This window comes from Elaeis guineensis, chromosome 7, assembly GCF_000442705.2.
Source record: "Elaeis guineensis isolate ETL-2024a chromosome 7, EG11, whole genome shotgun sequence".
In the NCBI taxonomy this organism is placed as follows: Eukaryota; Viridiplantae; Streptophyta; class Magnoliopsida; order Arecales; family Arecaceae; genus Elaeis; species Elaeis guineensis.
In genome coordinates this window covers 62834814-62857116 of record NC_025999.2, presented here as the reverse complement: position 1 = coordinate 62857116, position 22303 = coordinate 62834814, and positions in this window count along the sequence as shown.

Sequence of the window (22303 nt, the reverse complement as noted above, 5' to 3'; positions counted from 1 at the left end):
TAAACTTGTGGGTCAATAGGTTAGATGGATTAGGTCCATAATTGGATTAGACCTAAGGTTAGCTTAAAGAAATAGACTAAATTAGAGTAACTGGTCAAATCTAATCAAAAGTTGAATTAGATTAGGTCAAGGACACTCTAGACTCAACTCCAATAGTTGTAGTTGAATGGGTCCATGTCTTTAACTAGACCAAGATGGACTTAATTCAAGGCTACACGGTGGAACCCTATTTACTAAGTTGATCAAATTAAAACTAATGAACCGGTTGGTGTCTAAGGTAAGTTCGGCAGTCTGACCAGTGGTTTTTAACTGAGAGCTACTCGCATTGATTCGATCTCTGATGAGTTAATGGCATATCCCTTCCACTGATCTCACTTACCTGGCCAACCTGGTGAGTTAGGTTTTGATTAGATCACTTGGTGATTAGGGCTCACCCATGTCATTAGGTAAATCAGTGTGACTGATTTAGGTGCTCCTAATGCTGGCTTTAATTAAATCCTTTTTAATCTGACTTGGTGAAGTCAGTGGGAGGATTGAAATTAGCTGGTTAATTTCTTCTCTTCTATCCTTTAATAAAATCTTCAAAAATTATTAGGTCCCTAAAAATGATTAAGTTATAGTGATAACTAAGTCATTGCCTCTCATTAAGTGAGTGATAATGAGTCCATTAGTTTAATAATCACTGAAGGCCCAAAGGCCTGGTGCTTATTGACTATTGGAATTATCATTCATAATATGATCATTTGGTTGAGTCTTTCTGATGGTGGTCAGGTTGATCGGCCAAAGTCGGGCCTGATCATTTATTGGTCGATTCACCAAATCAAATCATGTTAATGGTTGGACCTAACCAGATCTTTTCAGTGGAGGCCAAAGCCTACTGATTAGGTTCTGGGGCAAAATTAATTACTAGAAGTTGTTTAGAGAAACAACTGGTTATGAACCTACCCATAGATGCATATGGGTTGACCAACCAAAGTTGGGCTCATGTGTAGTCTATGTGGATTCTAGTACCCACTAAGGAATTAAAGTAATTCTTCGAATTTAAGGTTGAGGCTACCAGTTCATAAAAATACTGAGAAAAACTTTAGACTAAAGTCCAAGTCTTTAGTATTAATAATTTATGTACTAATAAAGGTCTGATTTTTCTTTATGCAGCTATGGCCACTACTCTGACGCTTCGATCATTATTAGATAATGACAAACTCATGGGACCTAATTTTGATAGTTGGTATCAAAAATTAAAAATCATCCTTGAGCATGAGCGGATCCTTTATATAGTAACGGATCCGACACCTGAGGAGCCAGCCCCAAACACTAAAGGGACGGTCCGAGACACTTATCAGAAGTGGCTCAACGACCGCACCACCATTTGGTGCATAATGCTGGCGGCAATGAATGATGAGTTCAGTCGCAAGTTCGAGAACGTCCATCCGCAAGAGATGCTTCAAATGTTGAACGACTCATTTGGCATGCCTGACGACGTTGAAAGGCACAAAACTAGTTGTGCCATTTTTAATGCTCAGATGAGGGATGGGGCCTCAGTCACTGATCATATACTATACATGATCGAAATGATTGAGCACCTAAGTAAACTGGGCTTTCCCTTGCACGAGCAGCTCAGTAAGGATGCGATCCTTAATTCTTTGCCCAAGTCTTTTCTCCCCTTCCTTACTCATTTTCGGATGACAAAGCCTGCAGTGAACTACTACGGCTTGTTGGGGTTGCTGCAGAACTTTGAGAAGGACCACCAGCTTCATAAGGAGTTGATGAATATCGTGGGAGGGTCTTCTTCTGGTCGTCGACCCTTTAAGAAAGGAAAGAAGAACAAGAAGAAAAAGAATAAGAAGGTGCAGCCGCATACAGGGACGTCTGCACAGAGTCAGACCAAGAAGCGCAAGTCCGATCAGAGCCAGGCGGAGTGCTCCTTTTGCAAGAAGCAGGGGCACTGGAAGAGGAACTATTCTCTATATATTGCCTCCCTGGACCTGAACAGGCCGAAGAAGAAGCAAGGTAATTATATGATAACACCTTGCAACTTTTCTATTTGTGATACTACTATCTGGGTATTGGATACCGAAAGCCCTTATCATATCTATAATTTGATGCAGGGTCTATATGTCAGTAGGAGATTTGATGAAGGTGAGAGGTTCCTGAACGTTGGAGATGGAAGTAAAGTTTCAGTTCTAGCTTTAGGAATCATGAACCTTGTAATCAACTCTCGTAATGTAATTTTGAGTGAATGTCACTATTGTCTAAGTTTTTTATTAAATATTATTTCTGTAGGCCTTTTGGCCATGTACAGTTATGAATTTTTAATAAAAGAAAATATTTGCAGTATCATTTTGAATGGTGTTACAATGTTTGTTGGACAACTAAATAATAGAATTTACTTACTATCACAGCCTGTTAATATGGTTCAAACCTCCGGTAAATGCCCTAGAATGGATAATATGTCAAAAGTCTACCTTTGCCATTGTAGGCTAGGTCATATCAATAAGAATAGGATAAACAGGTTGGCTCAAGAAGGAATTCTTGAAGTTGGTGATTGTGAATCTCTTCCAACCTGTGAGTCATATCTTCTTGGGAAGATGACCAAATCACCTTTTACTGGAAAAAGTGAGCGAGCCAATGAACTCTTGGGTCTGATACATTCTGATGTATATGGACCCATGAGCTCAAGTGCAAGAGATGGATATTTTTACTTCATAACCTTCATAGACGACCTATCGAGGTATGGGTATGTCTACTTAATGAAGTATAAGTCGGAGTCATTTGAAATGTTCAAACTATTTCGAAATGAGGTAGAAAAATAAACTGGAAAGTGTATTAAAACTCTTCGATCAGATCGAGGAGGTGAATACCTTTCCAATGAGTTTCTAACATATCTTGGGGAGAATGAGATTCTCTCTCAGTGGACTCCTCTTGGAACACCACAGCATAATGGTGTGTCTGAAAGGAGGAATCAGACCTTGTTGGACATGGTTCGATCCATGATGGGGTTTGCTGGTCTGTCGATCTCCCTCTGGGGATATGCACTCAAATCGGCTTGTTACCTTCTAAATAGGGTTCTGAGTAAGTCTATAACCAAAATGCCATATGAGATATGGATAGGACATAAGCCAGTACTCTCGCATCTTAGGGTTTGTGGGTGTCCGACCTATGTTAAACGTTTAATTACGGACAAGCTTGGACCTAGGTCTGACAAGTATTATTTTATTGGGTACCCAAAAGAGACCAAAGGGTATTATTTCTACCTAGCTAATGAGCAAAAGGTGTTTGTCAGCCTTAAGGCAATCTTTTTGGAAAAAGAGTTCCTTGGTAAAGGGACTATTGCCTCTAAGGTCGAACTTGAGAAAGTTTGGTAGGTGGAAAAACTGACACAAGTTGCTGAACCGAAACCATATTTGGTTAGATCAGATCTGGAGCCCATTGTTCCTGCACCCTTAAGACGGTCTGGTCAAGTACCACAAACCGGACAAATACTATGGTTTCTTGGTCCAGGACGATGATCCTATCGAACTTGATGAAAATGATGAGGATCCGATCCTCTACATGGATGCAATGCAGAGACCTGACTCTGAGAAATGGCTAGAGGCCATGAAATCTGAAATGGAGTCCATGAAGGTCAACGATGTGTGGACATTGGTTGACCCACCCAAAGGAGTAAAACCCATAGGGTGTAAGTGGGTCTTCAAGAGGAAGAGGGGCACAGATGGAAAGGTGGAGACCTATAAAGCCCATCTGATTGCCAAGGGATATCGTCAACGATATGGTATAGACTATGACGAGATATTTTTTTTCTGTGGTAATGCTCAAATTCATTCGGATTATGCTTGCGATAGCTGCCCATCTGGACTATGAAATCTGGCAGATGGATGTGAAGACAGCTTTCCTAAATGGAGAGCTAGACGAAGAGGTGTATATGATACAACCTGAAGGGTTCATATCCACAGATGAGTCTAAGGTGTGTAGACTACAGAGGTCCATTTATGGACTTAAGCAGGCATCCCGGAGTTGGAACATACATTTTGATAGGATGATCAAGACGTATGGCTTCGTTAAGAACGGAGAAGAGCCCTGCATTTATAATTGGGCTAATGGTCCAGTAGTGGTATTTCTTGTATTGTATGTGGATGATATTCTTTTAATCGAGAATGATGTCCCTGCATTATAAAAAATAAAGATTTGGCTGTCGTCACAGTTCTCCATGAAGGATCTGGGAGAAGCTTCCTACATCCTAGGGATGAGGATCTATAGGGATAGATCTAAAAGGTTGCTTGGCTTATCCCAGTCCACGTGCATTGATCTATGCTGAAGAGGTTCAGCATGGAGAATTTCAAGAAAGGCTATCTACCGATAGGCCATGGAATTTCTCTCTCGAGAAGAATTATCTGACAACACCTCAAGAGAGAGAGCGTATGGGTAGAATTTTATATGCTTCTACAGTGGGATCTATCATGTACACCATGACATGTACACGACCAGATGTGGCATACTCACTAGGGGTAGTGAGTAGATACCAATCTGAACCAGAAAAAAATCACTGGAAAGTTGTTAAAACCATCCTGAAGTATTTAAGAAATACTAAGGACCAGTGGCTTGTTTATGATGAATCAGACTTGAGACTTATGGAGTTTACAGACTCCAGTTTCCAGTCTGATCATGATGACAGTAAGAGTGTGTCGGGATTTATTTTTACCCTTAATGGTGGGGCTGTCTACTGGAAGAGTTCCAAGCAGCACACTGTGGCTGATTCAGTTTGCGAGGCAGAGTATGTCGCTGCATCAGATGCTACCAAAGAAGCAGTGTGGCTGAAGAACTTTCTCACCGAACTTGGAGTAGCACCCTCCCTTGTTGGTCTAGTTCTGCTCTACTGTGACAGCTCTGGAGCCATTGCTCAAGTGAAGGAACCGATGGCACACCAGCGGACGAAACATATTCTGCATCGCTACCATCTTATCTGAAAAATCGTGGATAGAGGTGACGTCGACATTCAGAAGATCGATGGAAAGGAGAACTTGGCCGACCCATTCACTAAAGCTATTGCGGTGAAGGAGTTCGACGACTTCAAGTCGAAGATGGGTATTAGATACTGCACCGATTGGCTTTAGGCCAAGTGGGAGATTGTTGGAAATAGTGTCCCAAAGCTAATCGTCAGCCTGTTGATGGTTGTGCTCTTTCTTGTATTAATATATAAATTATAAATTAATAAATATTATTTTGACATTATTCATCATAAATTATTTCATCTTCTAATGAACTCTTGTATTGTGGTGAAGTCCTTAGGACTATTTAGACTCGACAAAGGAGGATTTATCATTTAGTCCTTAAACCTATTCGCGATCAAATGATACGTTGTTACCAAGGACAATAATGTTTATCAAGCATAGGTCGTTGTGTGCCATATGGGTTGGTTGTCCTCTTAACCAAAGAGTGTGGAGATACTAGTAAGGCATACAGGTGAGATGTAAGGGTACATCTGCACTGAACGTGACCGACTCTGGAGCTTTTTTCTGCTGTCAAGATTTGCTCCGATGGGATATGGGTATAACTATCCCTTCGACCTGAGACTGCCATAGTGACTTGCAAGCAACTCACTACACTTAGGCACTGGACTACTTGAATTTTTAATTCAGTAACGGAAGGCTGCTGGGTGTAGTCAAGTACTTGACTTGTCGGTGCATGTGTCAAGATGGGATTGACCACTCCAGTTCAGGAGCTGTGTACAGTCGTGTTTTAATTTAGCAAAATCTTAGCCAAGGTAGTCCTAGTGAGGAGTCACAGGACTGTTTGAGTTGAGCACGATTCGGATGATCTGATCAGGATTGACAGTTTAACCCTGAGTCGTCCTATACACAGGGGTCAAAAGGGATGAATTATATAGTAACCATATTCGCGTAGGTTCTGAATGTTACGATTACGACTATTCGACCTATCTGGATGTTGGATACCATTACTGGATGGTCACTTCGATTAGTACAGAAATTGGTTCTTGTGCTACTGACTTAGGTTCGAACCTGCGGGGTCACACACATTAGAGGTTCCTATCTGATCTGATGGCTGGTGAACAATCCCACTGGACTGGACTCTTCGACCAAGAGTCCTAATGCTCGGAGACTCTAAGTCCTACTTGTCTGAGACTCTGTAATCGAGAATCAAGATTCTCTGATCATGAGTTCCACACATTTTGGGTACCGGGGTCAAGAGTCCCACTGGTTTGGGACTCTTCGATCAGGGTTTCATATCGATGGACTTTGATACCCGATTGTCCATCGGATTTAGACTCAGTATTAATGAGAGGTTTAATTAGTGATTTGATCGTTAATTAACTCAATTTGATTGAGTAGTTATTTTTGAATCAAGTCCAATTGAATTAGATTCAGTTGGGTTTGACCCGATTAGGTTAAGAGTTGACCTAATCGCCGAAGTGGTTTGGTCCCTGATCTGATCAAGGGTTGGGCTTAGTCAATTTTTGATTTGATTAAGATTTTATTGAGCTTAATTAAGACTAATTATGTTGGATTTAACTTAGTCTAATTGTGCCTAACCTATTTTGATAAAGTTGGTTCAATTAGATTGGTTTAAAATTTCAAACCACCTTTGACTTGTGTCCCAGCGCCACCTCACCCACCTGCACCTATTTGAATTCATGAGAAACAAGTTCTCATGAATTTTCTCCCATGCAAAAGCCTTCCAACACCCCTCTCTTATGTGCCATTTGAGTGGATAAAGATTGATTAGTTGGCCATTCAAATTCAAATGATGTTTGAATTTGAATGAGCAACTAATCCCATGAGCCACCTTATCTATGTTAGGATTTGACACCTCAAGATTCAGCCTACATTGAGCCTACAACAAGGTTCGCGACAAAAAATGGAGTCCAACGAGACCAAGATCACTTGAAACGGAGCTCGGATGGAGGAGATACGAGCTTTTGAAGTCAGCACGAGATTCGAGATGATGGAGGATCGTCGGCGACCGGTGGTGGGCGGCAGCGGTGCGGCCGCAGGCAGCGGCACGTGGGATGCGTGACCCAAGCCCGTGCAGGACGCGCGACCCACGTGGGTGGGCGGCCCAGGCGAGCGTGCGGCCCAGGCGCACGCAGGCCCATGCGCGGGAGCGGGCCGGCCCAGGCCCAGGCGGCCTGCTGGCCCTATTCATCGGTCCACCATGGACCGGAGGTCCACGGCTGGGCCTGTGGACCGCGTGGGTATTTCCCATGCATTTTGTGTGGTCCACGATACTATTTCATGGATCGATCACGATCGGAGGGCGTGGGTTGATCTATTTTTTGATCCGACGGTTCAGAACCTGATTTGGGTTGATTAAGAACTCTTAAACCTAATCTAATTGGGTTTTAACCCTTTAAAAGGGCCTATGCGTGAAACAGAGAAGAGGTGGTTCGGATTTTCTCATCGTACAGAGCCGTACGAACCCAAGAGAAGAGAGAGGCGGAAGTGCTGAGAGAGAAGGAGCAGGAGGCTCCTGGACAGCGGTCGCCAGGCACTTCAGGGATTCAGAGGGTCTTCCAAGAGAGAGAGAGCTTTTGTGAGGGAAACTTCTAGTGAGAGAGAATTGGGTATACAAGGGTTGAGGGTGAGGTCTCCTCTTGTAAAATTTCTTTTTCATAGTGAAGTTTGCATGCCCCGTGGAGGCGATCCTTTTGTGGCTGATCCACGTATTTTGATTATTTTTCTTTTTATTTTGTTTCTTCTTTCTTCCTGCTGCATCGCATGGTACTGAAAGGATCTTGAGAGGTGGTGTCTTGGCCAGTCATCCACCCAACAAGTGGTATCAGAGCAAGGTGGTACAAAAATGCAGATTGCAGCGGTGGTGAGCAAGACTGAAGATGGAGAAGACAGGAACAATCAAGATGGAGATCAATAAGTTCGATGGTAAGAGCAATTTCTCCTTGTGGCAGGCAAGGGTGAAGGACGTGCTCATCCAACAGGGGTTGATCGATGCTCTCTTGTGCGATGAGAAGCCGACCACCATGGAGGTGAGGGATTGGAAATGGCTACAGATGCAGGCGGTGAGTACCATCTGCATGTACCTGGCAGATGAGGTGGTGATCCATGTGCTGAGCGAGACTTCTCCGACGGTGCTGTGGTCAAAGCTCGAGAGTTGTACATGGCGAAGTCTCTCACCAACACTCTTTTCCTCTTGAGGCAGTTTTACCAACTGCGAATGACTGAGGGACAGAGTGTGCAGAGCATCTAAGCCACTTCCAGAAGATCCTCACCGACCTCCTCAGCGTTGGTGAGAATGTTGAGGAGAAGACCAGGGCACTGGTTTTGCTGGCATCGCTTCTCCCTTCGTATGAGTCCTTGGTGACTGCTCTTCTAGTGGGGAAGAGCACTATCAAGATGGACGAGGTCACCACGGTGATACTCCAGAATGAGGTTCTCAGGAGAGAGAACCCAGCTTCGAGCTCAGGTGGCTTCTGGAAGAGCAGGAGGTGGTAGACGGAGCGACAGGAGATCGCAATGAGGGCGGTCTAAGTCTAGGAGAGACTTGAGCAAAACCAGGTGTTACCGGTGTGAGGAGTTGGGGCATCTAGCCAGAGATTGCCCTAACTTAAAAATCGGACGGTGGCTGCTGTAGCGACGCCGGCAGTGATTCAGATGGAGATGTCCTGAAGATATCTGATGAGGTATCTACTTCTTCCCAGCAGTGGATATTAGATTCTGCATGCCCCTATCATGTATGTTGCAGAGAGGAGTAGTTTGACTCCTGGAGAACAGTGAGGGCACTGTATATCTGTCGGATGGATTGAGCTGTGCGATCAGAGGCATTGGGACGGTCACTGGAGGACACATGACGATGCAGTGAGGAGATTGGGGAGGTCCATACATACCCAATTTCAGGCAAAATCTTATCTCACTTAGCAGACTGAATTCGAGAGGCTACAGGATGGTAGCTGGTGGAGGAATCCTGAGGGTGTTACGCGGCGATAGGATTGTGCTGGAGGGGAAGAAGGGGAGCAGAGGATATTATTACCTAGCAGGAGCCCAGTGCGAGGTGGAGCTTCGGGAGCCAGGTGGAGTCCAGAGAGAGGTGGAGCTCCAGGAGGCAGATCGGGCACGAGACAGGAGACTCGAGAGGACGAGAGGCGACGTCGCAAGTGAGATTCCTATTGCCACAGGATGATGCCCCAAGAGGTCTCAGGTCAGGAGGAGCACAGCATACGATGGAGATGGATCGAGCAGCCTGGCTCGACTCCCATGTTTGCCCATCCATGATCAGCAGGCGATTGGCCTAGGGCATGGGGCGAGGAGATCCAGAAGCTCTCAGAGTTTGGAGGAGGCCGAATATGAGTCAGATGGAGATTGTTAGGATTTGATACCTCGAGATTCAGCCACATTGAGCCACAGTGAGGTTCGCAATGAAAAATGGAGTCCAACGAGACCAAGATCACCCAAAATGGAGCTCGGATGGAGGAGATACGAGCTTTTGAAGTCGACACGAGATTCGAGGTGGCTGAGGACCGCCGGTGACCGACGGCAGGTGGCAGCGGCGTGGCGCAGGTGGCGGCACCTGGGATGCGTGACCCAGGCCCGTGCGGACGTGCGACCCACGCAGGTGGGCGGCCCAGGCGGGTGCGCGGCCTAGGAGGGCGCACGGCCCAGCCGGACGCGCGCAGGCCCGCGCACGGAGTGGGCCAGCCCAGGCCAGGCGGCCTGCTGGCCCTGTTCACCGGTCCACCGTGGATCGGGAGGTCCACGGGTGGGCCTGTGGACCGTGCGGGCATTTCCCATGCATTTTGCATGGTCCACGGCACTATTCCGTGGACCGATCACGATCGGATGGCATGGGTTGATCTATTTTTTGATCCGATGGTTCAGAACCTGATTTGGTTGATTAAGAACTCTTAAACCTAATCTAATTGGGTTTTAACCCTTTAAAAGGGCCTATGCGTGAAACAGAGAAGAGGTGGTTCGGATTTTCTATCCGTACAGAGCCGTACGAACCCAAGAGAAGAGAGAGGCGGAAGCACTGAAGAGAAGGAGCAGGAGGCTCCTGGACAGCGGTTGCCAGGCACTTCAGGGGTTCAGGGGGTCTTCCAAGAGAGAGAGAGCTTTTGTGAGGGAAACTTCTAGTGAGAGAAAATTGGGTATACAAGGGTTGAGGGTGAGGTCTCCTCTTGTAAATTTTTTTTTCATAGTGAAGTTGGCATGCCCCGTGGAGGCAACCCTTTTATGGCTGATCCACATATTTTGATTATTTTTCATTTTGTTTTGTTTCTTCTTTCTTCCTGCTGCATCGCATGGTACTGAAAGATATTGAGAGGTGGTGTCCTGGCCAGACATCCACCTAACAATCTACTTGTATGCCACTTGCTCTACATGAGAAAAAGTTTCTCGTGTAAACTCTCCACGCACAAAGAACCCACGCCCCCTTCTTCTCACACCAAGAGTCGATAAAGATTGGTTGGTTGGCATTTGAATTCAAATTTGATTTGAATTCAAGTGAGCAACCACCTAGCTTTATCCTCTCACACGGTGAAGACGTGGTAAAGATGCAGTCTTGCACTATTTTAAAAAGGGAAGAGAAGGTGGGGCATGCACATGACTTTCTTAGAGAGAAAGGGTGGCGTAAGAAAGGCTCTGTGCATGAGAAAAAAAAAGAAAAGAAGAGAAAAGAAAAGAAACAGAAAGGGTGCAGGATTTTTCTGAGAGTACCAAGATTTTGCCTAGGGTTCGAGAAGTGAGAAGGTGAGCTACGAGTGTCGTGAGCCCACCAAACTTCAGGGAGAGCTCCATCAATCTCAAGTTCTTTGCTGATGATCCAGAGCATCCGAGGAGTCGGCAGACACTGATCGAAGGAGTTTGATCAGCATCAGCCATCGAAAGGGTTCTGCAACGAACTAGCATTCATGAGAGTCGATCAGACGAGAGCTTCGTGTGGATGATCTGTAGAGGCCAGCATACTGTGTGACTGCATTATGATGATCAGATCTTCCGACAGTGATCAGACTGCAGCGATCGACTACCTGCACGAAGGTAATGTATTCTGAACACAAACAATAAAATATTTACTGTAGAATTCAAAATTTAAATTTAAATGCATGCTATATATATCATATTTAGATCCATGTATAGATTAATAATATTAATTAATTAGATTAATTAATATTTTCACTATAAAATTATAATTTTAAAAAGTTTTAAAATTATCGTTTTACCCTGCACTCAAATTCACTTCAATTGTGACGTAAGAAAGAAGAGTCCTCTAATATCTCATGCATGCCTACTCTTTTTTTCAAAAATTTATTGCACAACACCCTATCCCTCATGCCCCAAAGGAGATAAGATCAAATCTTATCAAAATAGGTATGAATGGCATGGAAAAAATGAAGGAGAAAATTTTGCACCAAAAAGAAAATGTGTGAAATCTCTCAGACCAAATTTTAGCACACCCCTCTTTCTTTAATTTTTTGTCACATAAAAAAAAATCTTCCATACCTTAATCAATATATTTTTATTCTATTTTGAATCAAATTCAAATAAAAAAAATTTGAAAGAAAAAAAAACCCAGATAAGGTGGGGCGCCTCCCCTTTCATGCATGCAAAAACAAAAGTAGCGAGAAAACCATCACCCCACTTCCTTCTTGGCATGAAATTAGGAGAGAGTCTTAAAAAACCTGAGCTTTCTGAGTCATAGTTCAATCGATTCAAGTTGGATCTTAATCGGGTTTAAATCGAGTTTGAATCGAGTCGAATTCAAAAAGTTGTCAAGCCTGATCCAATCAAACTTGAAATCCAAATCTGATTTAGATAATTAATCTAATTAGTATTAAATTAAATTAATATAATTAAAATAAATTTGATTTAAATTAATTAAGACTTAATTTATAATTTAATTAATCTCAATAAAATTATAATATTTGTAATTAAATCCTTTACTAATAATTAGCAGCTGTCAAAACTGTAACGATTACAAATTAGCAGTTTCTTAAATTTAAACTATCAATCTGATTGATTATTCAAATATAATCCAAATCATTGTTTAGGTCATGCTCCTTTTATGTATGATCCCTTAGATTCTATTCTGTCTGATAGTAAGACATACCGTGATCTCCATCACAGTATCATCAATACTCTTTTCGATGGACTAAAATGATTCCAACTCACCTCAACAAAGATCATTGATCGAAAAGATCTTAGTGAGTTCTCACGATCCACCAATGATGCCTATAGCATATAGCGAAATCCAGTAAAAAGAAAAGATCAACTCTAGGTGCAGTTATCGTGTGATACAATCTCTCGATCATCAGTCCCAACTTGACAGAGGTCATCAGAACTGGTCAAACTCATCGTCAGTCATATGCTAGATTGGCTCAACTCGAGTTCATCTATGAATCTCATGAAAATTTTTTTCAATTTCACTCTTACTCTGGCTAAAAATTTTTGAACTCAGTCTTACAAATCGCATAGGACTTCTCCTTTTCTATCAAGGTCAATAGATTCATCTAGGTGCATCCTACTCCAAATAGTGAATCTGAACCTATAATAGCCAACATACACAGTAAAGATCCGAATGACTAGGGATCAAGAGAAGTACAGTCAAACTAAGTAGCCTCACTGTGAATAGCCAACACACCATAGGTCAAAGGATCAATCACACACTGCAGCATTGAAAAAATCACTGACGAGTGAGTAAACATCTAAGTAGTTTCTCATGTTGGTCATGCTCAGTGAAGTTATTTCTAACAACCATCTGCACTCTCACTCCAATGTCTCTACACTGCAGACTCGAGACTCATTTACCCTAAAGAGAGGTGATCCATACATTGATCTTGAATGAATTGATCACTATCCTCCGTGATGATCCTTCGATGGAAGAAATTAGAAATTAACCACTAATAATGTATGTCTCTAATTCTCAATACCTTGAGAATATATAAAATCATCTTTATTAATTTTTAGGATAAATCATGGACATATAAGACATGATTGGTTATAAAGACTACCCATCAAATACAAAATGTGCCCTAGATAAAAGAATGTGTCAGCCAAAATTGACTTCTAGGGCACATATCTAACAAACTCTCATTTGCACTAAAGCCAATCTGCCATATACCTGAGCCCCATCTTCTGAAGATAGGCTTTGGTGTTTAGCTGGCTAAGTGACTCAGACCTACCACATTTTATGTGAAGTTTACTCTCTGTACCTCCATGCATTTTTACTTGAGATAATCGCGTATATCCCTGTTCTATGTGCATGGACTTCTGGTGAGACCTTGGCTCCTTAACGATGGCTATGGACCATTATCTTTACAATATAATGTCATAGCATCTAATGGTATAACATCTAGTTCTGCAACTATCATAAGAACCAGAATGCATCCTGCACATCTATAGCATATTTAGCTTTCATTGGTCGATTGTCTGGAACCCTTCCAACATACCAAACTAATAAAACTCAAGAATACATGCTGATGTAGATATTCTACTATCAGTATCAGTGTATCCTCCAACTCTTAGCTCTAATCCTTCTTCAATGATGAGAAATAATCTCTTAGTGCTTCTCAAATACTTGGAGATATTTTTATAGCAATCCAATACTCCCAGCCTGGATTCAACTAATATTTGTTCGTGACTTTCACAGCAAGATATACCAAGTGAGTACATAGCATGGCATACATCTATACCTAAGAGGATAATGGATTCCTCTTGGAGATTTCAATGCTGAACCCTTTTAGCATCTCTTCTATTTACTTGTCTGTGAAAACTAAATATTTTTTTAGAATCTATCTCTATCGACCTTTTATTTTTAGAATGTCTGACCTAGGTCTTTGAAAAGAAAACTCTATATGTAACCATATCATAACCGATGTCAGTATGGGACCCTCCCACTAACCAACATGATTTCTCATATCATGTTGTTGTAGGTTTTGGGATCATCCCTATGTTCCCAATCTCCTTGAGAAATATTTTCTCTGAATCTTTTGTAAGAATATCAAGTACCTTTTTAAAGGATGGGAGATCCTACTAGATCTACGGGGTGAAGGTGGTACTACATATACTGGCTCATCTTAAACAGATTGTATAGGTTCTGTAACTTGCTATTCTTTAGAGATTTTCTCTTTGAGTTCATCCTTCCACTACTTCAAAAAAATAGTATAATTATTCACAATCATATTGTGAACCACTGGAACAATAAAGTGACATTCCAAATCTTTTTGGGATACCCCATAAACAAACTTTCATAGGCCTATCCTCTAACTTGTCCATCATATTATATCTCATATGGTGTGGTGAAACCAACTTTAGAGGAAATCTAATTTAGATTTTAGAAATTAAATCTTGTTCCTAAAGAAACAATAGTTGAATTAGTGATATTCATGATAGACTGGACATATCTCATATAGCACCATTGCTCCTCACATATACACCATTGAGCTGAGGTGTATAAGAAAAATTCCATTATAAATTATGTCATTCTGTTTAGATAATCGATAAATTCTCTATTTGGTATTGCATCCTCGATCTGATCGAAGTATCTTTAAAATTTTTTTTGATTTATCTTTTCTACTTTACATCTGAATTCTTTGAACCTTTCAAAGCGTTTCAGATTTGTATCTCATATATATACCTATACCATGAATGTTCATCAGTAAAGGTGATGAAGTAGAGATAATCTCCTAGTCTGGCTCATCAAATGGCCATACACATCTTATGTGTGCTAGAATAAGTATCTCAGTGGTCCTATCTCTTTGACCCACAAAAGATAGCTTGGTCATTAATCCTCAAAGAGATGATTCACAGACTAGATATGCCTAAACAGTCAATGAGCCAAAAGTTTATTTTCTTAAGTCGGCAAATCATTTCTTCTCATATATGGCCTAGCCAAAAGAACCATCTATATATTTCAGGTTATTTGATTCTGATCTCTTAGATCCAATGGCATTCACTATTTGCTCAAATAATTTTTACAAATGCATCACCATGTAAATGATAAAAATTAAATCCAAACGATAATCACCGAGGTTAGGTGCCCACAGTCATAGTACAACTTTTGCACCATTGCCGACTCAAAAGAGTCACTTCACCTTCCCTTAGTCTCTTTCTTTCTTAGACCTTATATTAAAGTACGTAATATGCACTAGAGTCTAATAAAAAAGAAAAAATTGTAAGATCAATTTTGAGCAATTTGACATACCTTTCAAAGGTGTATCAATATTTCTTTAGATTCTCTAGGTATGTACCTCTAAACTTTTCAAGATTCCTTAGTTACCAGCATATCGACCAATTCAAGTAAGATGCTATAATATTTATTCATATAATACTTTCATAAACTATCATATAAATCAAAGATTGTAGGATCAAATTCATTAGCAATTTCTTATGCATGTCATGTCAGCTTTTCAAGCTCTTCAATGTCCTTGATCATCGATCATGGACAAACTACCTATCACGCATCTCATGCACTATACGACTCTGATCATGTCACAACTATTACAGATGAATCAACATATCATTGGCAGTCTACATGTCCTTATGCATATATTGGATTTCATCAGCTATGAAGTCCAATTTATAGCACCTAACCTAATTATCAACATCCAACTATTTATCAAGTATAGCTCGTTGACTATGGAGTAGACAAGCTGATGATATTGAATTAACTGATCAAGAATCATGGCTTAATTTCTAAAAAGCTAAGAACTATTTTTAGATTTTTGAGTCAGAATATGTAATTATTTTGGTTAAGTGGTTGATATCTAAAATTCAAGCTAGAAGGTTGGAAGCTGAAGAATTGATCATAGAGAATAAAGATTTAATTAGATGATTATACTTATAATAATTTATTCTAAAAATTTTAAAAATAAATAAAAGCTTTCACTAATTTTTTTGAGTCTCTCACACTCCTTCAATGGAGAAACGAAAACCCTAATGTGATAAGTGGTTCTAGTGGGTGTTGCAATCCCATCGATGTATGACACCTCATCTAATAGTTATTGGTAACACATATACCAATGCATAGATAACTCTTTATCCAGATTCTTCTTCAAGAATGTTGCAGCAACTTGGTCTCTAAGTCCTGTGCCTCACCTAACAATTATTGCCATATTTCTTAGTTATGTCCGACCCACCGTTCACCAACGAGTGTAAAGTCATCATTGGATCCCTCATCTAATAGTAATTGGATCCAACTCCATCTTTATCTCGGATATCTAATACCAATAGAGTGGTTGTGCCTTCCTGATGCAATCGAACCACTATAACTAGCTGAGAACGATCAATGTCGGAAAAGGCACCCGCATCGCTACAACGGTAGAAGACCAGTAGACTTAATATTTGTGAGGAAATTTAGATTTAGATCTTTTAATCAGTCACATACATCTAATGTACTAACCAATATGGTTTAGGTTAGCACATTTCATATCTGACCAATCTAGTCGGTATAGATAAACTCGGATCAACAAATAACCTGATACAAAACATAATCTTCTAAGATGGTCAGGTAAGTGAAGATGAGTGGGGGTCCCTCATTATTTTTCTTATACATCAATGAATTGATCAGGTCAGACAATGGAATCAATTAAAGAACCACCATATAATACTTGCCTTAGATACAAATTGGTTGATTAGAATTAATTAGGTTAACCTATAGACTCGAGCTCGAACCGCTAAGCCAAATTCGATCTTGACTTAATCAATTCACATCACATGTGAATCAATTTGATCAACTACAACTAAATTCAATTTTGAGCTCTTTTGACCTAATCCCAACCAACTGTTGATTAGGTTTGATCAATTGCTCAAAATTGAAAAAGGTTCTAACTTGATCTAATCAATGACCCTAGTTATAGTTTTATCTCTAAACCTAATTTGTTCAACCCATATCCAAGGCCCATATTTTATGCATTGAAATTTAGATCTTAAATTTATAATTTTAGATCTTATAATTTTAAATCTTAATTTTTAATTAAGTGCATTATGTACATGGATTTGAGTTTAGATCTCAAAATAATTTTTAATCTAAATTATTTTATTGTATCTCATACAATATCATTGTTTGCATAATCGAGTCGACTCACCCTAGTATATGAATTGACTTGTTACAGTGAGTCGGCACATACTGAGACAAATAGAAACCTGTAGACCTAGCCAGCACAATTGAGTCGGCTCATCAACAAATGAGCCGACCTACCAGGGTCATGAGTCGACTCCAACAAAAATGAGTCAACTCATCAAGTACTTGAGTCGATTTAATTGAGAATCGAGTCGACTCTACAGGCATACCAGTCACAGTTTTATATTTTCATGCAAATAGAACCTAGAATTTTTGGATCTAGGATTTTACAAAAATTAAGTTTTAGATCGTGTATCAAAATAATATATCAAATATAATATTTTAGCGATCTAAAATATATAAAAATATATACATAATCTGATTTAAATATAAAATATATATCATATATAATTTTTTTATTTACTGTTCATCTTCATGGAAAATATCACAGTCGGCATCTCTATACGTTATAAGAGAGAACCCATCGAATGGGTAAGAGAGGAACTTTAATCCCTTCATCATCTTATGATCAGACAGCGATGGTGATTATCTCAATTTGATTATTAAGATACTAAGAATTTAATCTAATATATCATATATATAATCAATTAAAAATCAAATTTAATTATTTTTACATGTCAAACATATGAACAATAACTATGAATCTATGCATGTAAGAAAAATTTCAGCAATCAAACTAGATCCAAATTAAATCTCAATTAATATATTCAGATCTAAAATTAATTTTAAATTTGAATAATTCATGATTTATTTTATATTTAAAATAATTTTAGATCTAAAATAATTCTATAATTATATTACATCATGTAGAAAATTCAAATCGAATCTTAATCGATGTTTTACATCATTCTAGGACAACTGTTCAGCATAATAAGATTATGCTAGGACAACCTTATTTCAGAATGAGTAGATCATCAAACTAACTTTCAGATCTGATTTTTATAAATCAAATTTTAAATCTGAAAGATTTTCATATTCATATCAGAATCTAGCTCTGATACCACTGTTAGAAAATTACTACGATTTCATGCGTAAAGTTTAAAAATTTTTCTAAACATCTATGCAGCAAAAATAAATAAATTAAAATATTTTTAATTTATTAATATACTAGATTAGATCTAAAAATCATAGTAAAGATCTTGATAGGAATATGAAACTACAATCTAAAATCTAAAAAAGAAAACAAACATTAGTGAAAATCAAACAAAGATCGGATCTCCATACCTTGGATCCTGCAGATGTTCAAGATTCTGATCGTAGCCACGCACGTGCCCAATCTCTGCTGGTATCTATATGGAGATACTTGATCAGAGCACCAAGATCACCGATGTGCTAGCACCTTGTAGATCTCGCTCCTCAACCTTGGATCTAGATCTTGTCTTCTAGATCTTAAAGAAGAAAATTGCTACGCGAACTCTTTCGCGCAAATCCAATGGGATCTGAATCAGATCACCATGAAGAAAAGAAAAACTTTTTTTCTTCTCTTCATCTCTCTCTTTTTCTTTCTTAGATCTGATCTCTATCAGATCTGGATATTGGGGATGAAGGGGAGAAAGAAGAAGAGGCGTAGGAAGGAAGTTGTGATGTAAGAAAGAAGACTCCTCTCATATCTCATGCATGCCTACTCTTTTTCTCAAAAATTTGTCGCACAACACCCTATCCCTCATGCCCCAAAGGAGAAAAGATAAAATCTTATCAAAATAGGTATGAATGGCATGGAAAAAATAGAAGGAGAAAATTTTGCACCAAAAAAAAAATGCATGAAATCTCTCACACTAATTTTTAGCGCATGCCCTCCTTCTCCAATTTTTTTGTGGCACAAAAAAAAATCTTTTATACCCCAATCAGATAAATTCTTATCTTATTTTGAATCAAAGTTAAATAAAAAAAATTTGAAAGAAAAAAAAACCCAGATAAGGTGAGGCACCAACTATTGGGGCCCCCTCCCTTTTCATGCATGCAAAAACAAAAGTAGCAAGAAAACCATCACCCCACTTCCTTCATGACATGAAATCTGGAGATAGAGTCTCAAGGAACCTGGGCTCTCTAAGTCATGGTTCAAGTGATTCAAGTTGGATCTTAATCGGGTTCAAATCAAGTCCGAATCGAGTCAAATTCGAAAGGCTGTCAAGCCTGATCCAATCAAACTTGAAATCCAAATCTGATTTGGATAATTGAACCCAATTAGCATTAAATTAGATTCAATCTAATTAAAATAAATTTAATTTAAATTAATTAAAACTTAATCTATAATTTAATGTGCCTCAGTAAAATTATAATATTTTAATTAAGTCTCTATGTTAATAATTAGCAGCTGTCAAAACTGTAACGATGATAAATTAGCAGTTTCTAAAATTCAAACTATCAATCTGATTGATAATTTGAATATGATCCAAGTTATTGATCAGGTCATACTCCTTTTGTGTGTGACCCCTCAGATTCTATTTTGTCTGGTATGAGACATACCGTGATCTTCATCACAGTATCATCGAAACTCTTTTCGATGGACTGAAATGATTCCAACTTACCTCAATAAAGATCGTTGATCCAAAATGATCTTAGTGAGTTCTCACGATCCACCAATGATGCCAACAGCATGTAGCGGCAATCCAGTAGAATAAAAAAGATGAACTCTTAGGTATATTATCGTGCGATACAATCCCTCTATCGTGAGTCCCGACTTAACGGAGGTCATAGAGAACTCGTCAAACCCCATCGTCAGTCATATGCTAGATTGGCTCGACTCGAGTTTATCTATGAATTTCATAATTTTTTTTTTTTAAATTCACTCTTACTCTAGCCAGATATTTTTTGAACTCAGTCTTATGAATCACATAGGACTTCTCTTTTCTACCAAGTTTGATAGTTCCATCTAGGTACATCCTACTCCAAATAGCGAACCTGAACCTACAATAGCCAACATACACAGCAAGGACCCGAATGGCTAGGGACCAAAAAACGTGCAGTCAAACTAAGTAGCCTCACTGTGAATAGCCAACACACTGCAGGTTAAAGGATCAGTCACACCACTGTAGCATCGAAAAAACCACTGATAGTGAGTAGACATCCAAGTAGTTTCTCATATTGGTCACGCTCAGTATAAGTTATTCTCTAACAACCATCTGTGCTCTCATCCTAGTGTCTCTACACTGCAGACTCGAAACTCATCTACCCTAAAGGAGGTGATCCATATATCATCTTGAATGGATTGATCACTGTCCTCAGTGACGATCCTTCAATCGGAGTATTTAAAATTAACCACTAATGATGTATGTCTCAAATTCTCAATACCTTGAGAATATATAAAATCATCTTTGTTAATTTTTAAGATAAATTATAGATACATAAGATATAATTGGTTATAAAGACTACCCATCAAGTATGAAATATGCCCTAGATAAAAGTATGTATCAGTCAAGATTGGCTTCTAGGGCACACATCTAATAATGGATCATCTAATCTAATCACATATCATATATGCTTGAATTTAGATCTAATCTAAATTACATCAGATCTGATCACAACCTTAGATCACATCTAAATCAGATTATAAACATCACATGCAATACATAAAATCAGATTTTATCAAAGATCAGCACAAACTAGGATAATCTGTTCATAGGAAGGGATAAATCCTATAGTAGGACAACCTTATATTAGTTTGTGTGGTCTATCATTAATTAAATTTAGATCTAAGATATCACATATCAATCTAAATAAAATTAAAATTTAGATTTAATATGCACATATAACATGTCATAACGTACTTAAGCTCTGATATCACTATTAAAAAATATAGACGATTTCATGCATGTATTTTAAATTTTTTCAAAATAAAACACAGTGAAAGACAACTAGATTAATCATAATGACCCAACATGCATATGATCTAATCATCAAATCAATCTACTCTAAGATCTATAATATGATATGTGGTACGTAAAATCTAAAAAATCCAGAAGATAAAATCAAATGCATGTATATGAGCAAAAGATTAAATTTACTTCTATCTAAGTTCAAATCTCGATACCTAAAGGTGGGTCGATGATCGCCGCTTTGAGAGATGCGATAAGCAAGATCCTTGCTAGTTGCTTACAGCCATACATATGTCCGTCCTATACGCAAAGTTCACTCGAAGCTCCAATCTGATCGGCCTCCTTGGGAATGCTAGTTTGCGCGAAAACTATCTTCTTGGCTGATCTGGATCTTTTCTTCAAATCTCTGAAATCTTTTTAGAGATTAAAGATGAACTTCTGAAGGAGAAAAAAAGATGAAAGAAAAATAGAGAGGAGACTATCTTCTCTCTTCTTTTTTTGTCTTCCCAAACCCTTAGGAACAAACCCTAAAAAACTAGGTTTTGCGCACACCCAAAAAGAGAGGACTCTCCTCCTCTTTTTCATGTCAAGAACCAATACCCAAAGCCCCTTTACCATGGAGAACTATTTCTCTGGGTCTATTACACACACAAGAATGAAATAAAACTCCTTTTATTTCAACGTGTAAGGAGGTAGGGTTGGAAGAGTCCATAAGAAGGACTCTTCAAGAATTGTCTCCTCCTCACAATTTCCACACCCAAAAGAAACATGGGCACCCCAATTCCTATTTTTTCACAGTAAATCAGATCCTTACCTGATTTTCCATAGTGTGAAACCTCCTCAAAATATTGCACAAATAAAGAGAATAAAATAGATGGTGGTAAGGTTTTATAGATAATGTCAAACATTATCTATATGGTATCCAATTCAAATCTCATTTGAATCTTCCATATAAAACCAGATCTTACCCATATTTGGATGTGAGATAGGGAGGGTGGAAGGCATTTTTAGTATGGAAAATCACATGCAAAAACCTCTTGGCGTGATGAGATATGGGCATCCAAAGTTTGGTGCGCAAGGGAGAAGAGTCCAACATTATATGGACTTTTAATTTTCTTATTTGACTCCAAACCAAATCACATCTGGTTTAGCCTAAATAAATAGATAAAATCTAATCTAATTAGATTCATAAATTTTTAATCAAATCTCAATCAAATTAAAAATTGATTGAACTAAAATTCTGATCAAATCAGGGATAATTCTTCCTTAGCGATTAGGTTATCTCATAGCCTAATCAGATCAAACCTAATTGAATCTAATTAAATTAGATTTTATCAAATCTTTTTTGCTCAATCAAATTGAGCTAATCAATAATCTAATTATTAATTAATCTTCTATTAATTTATTAATACTTAAAAAATAAATTTATTGTAACTTTGCATAAG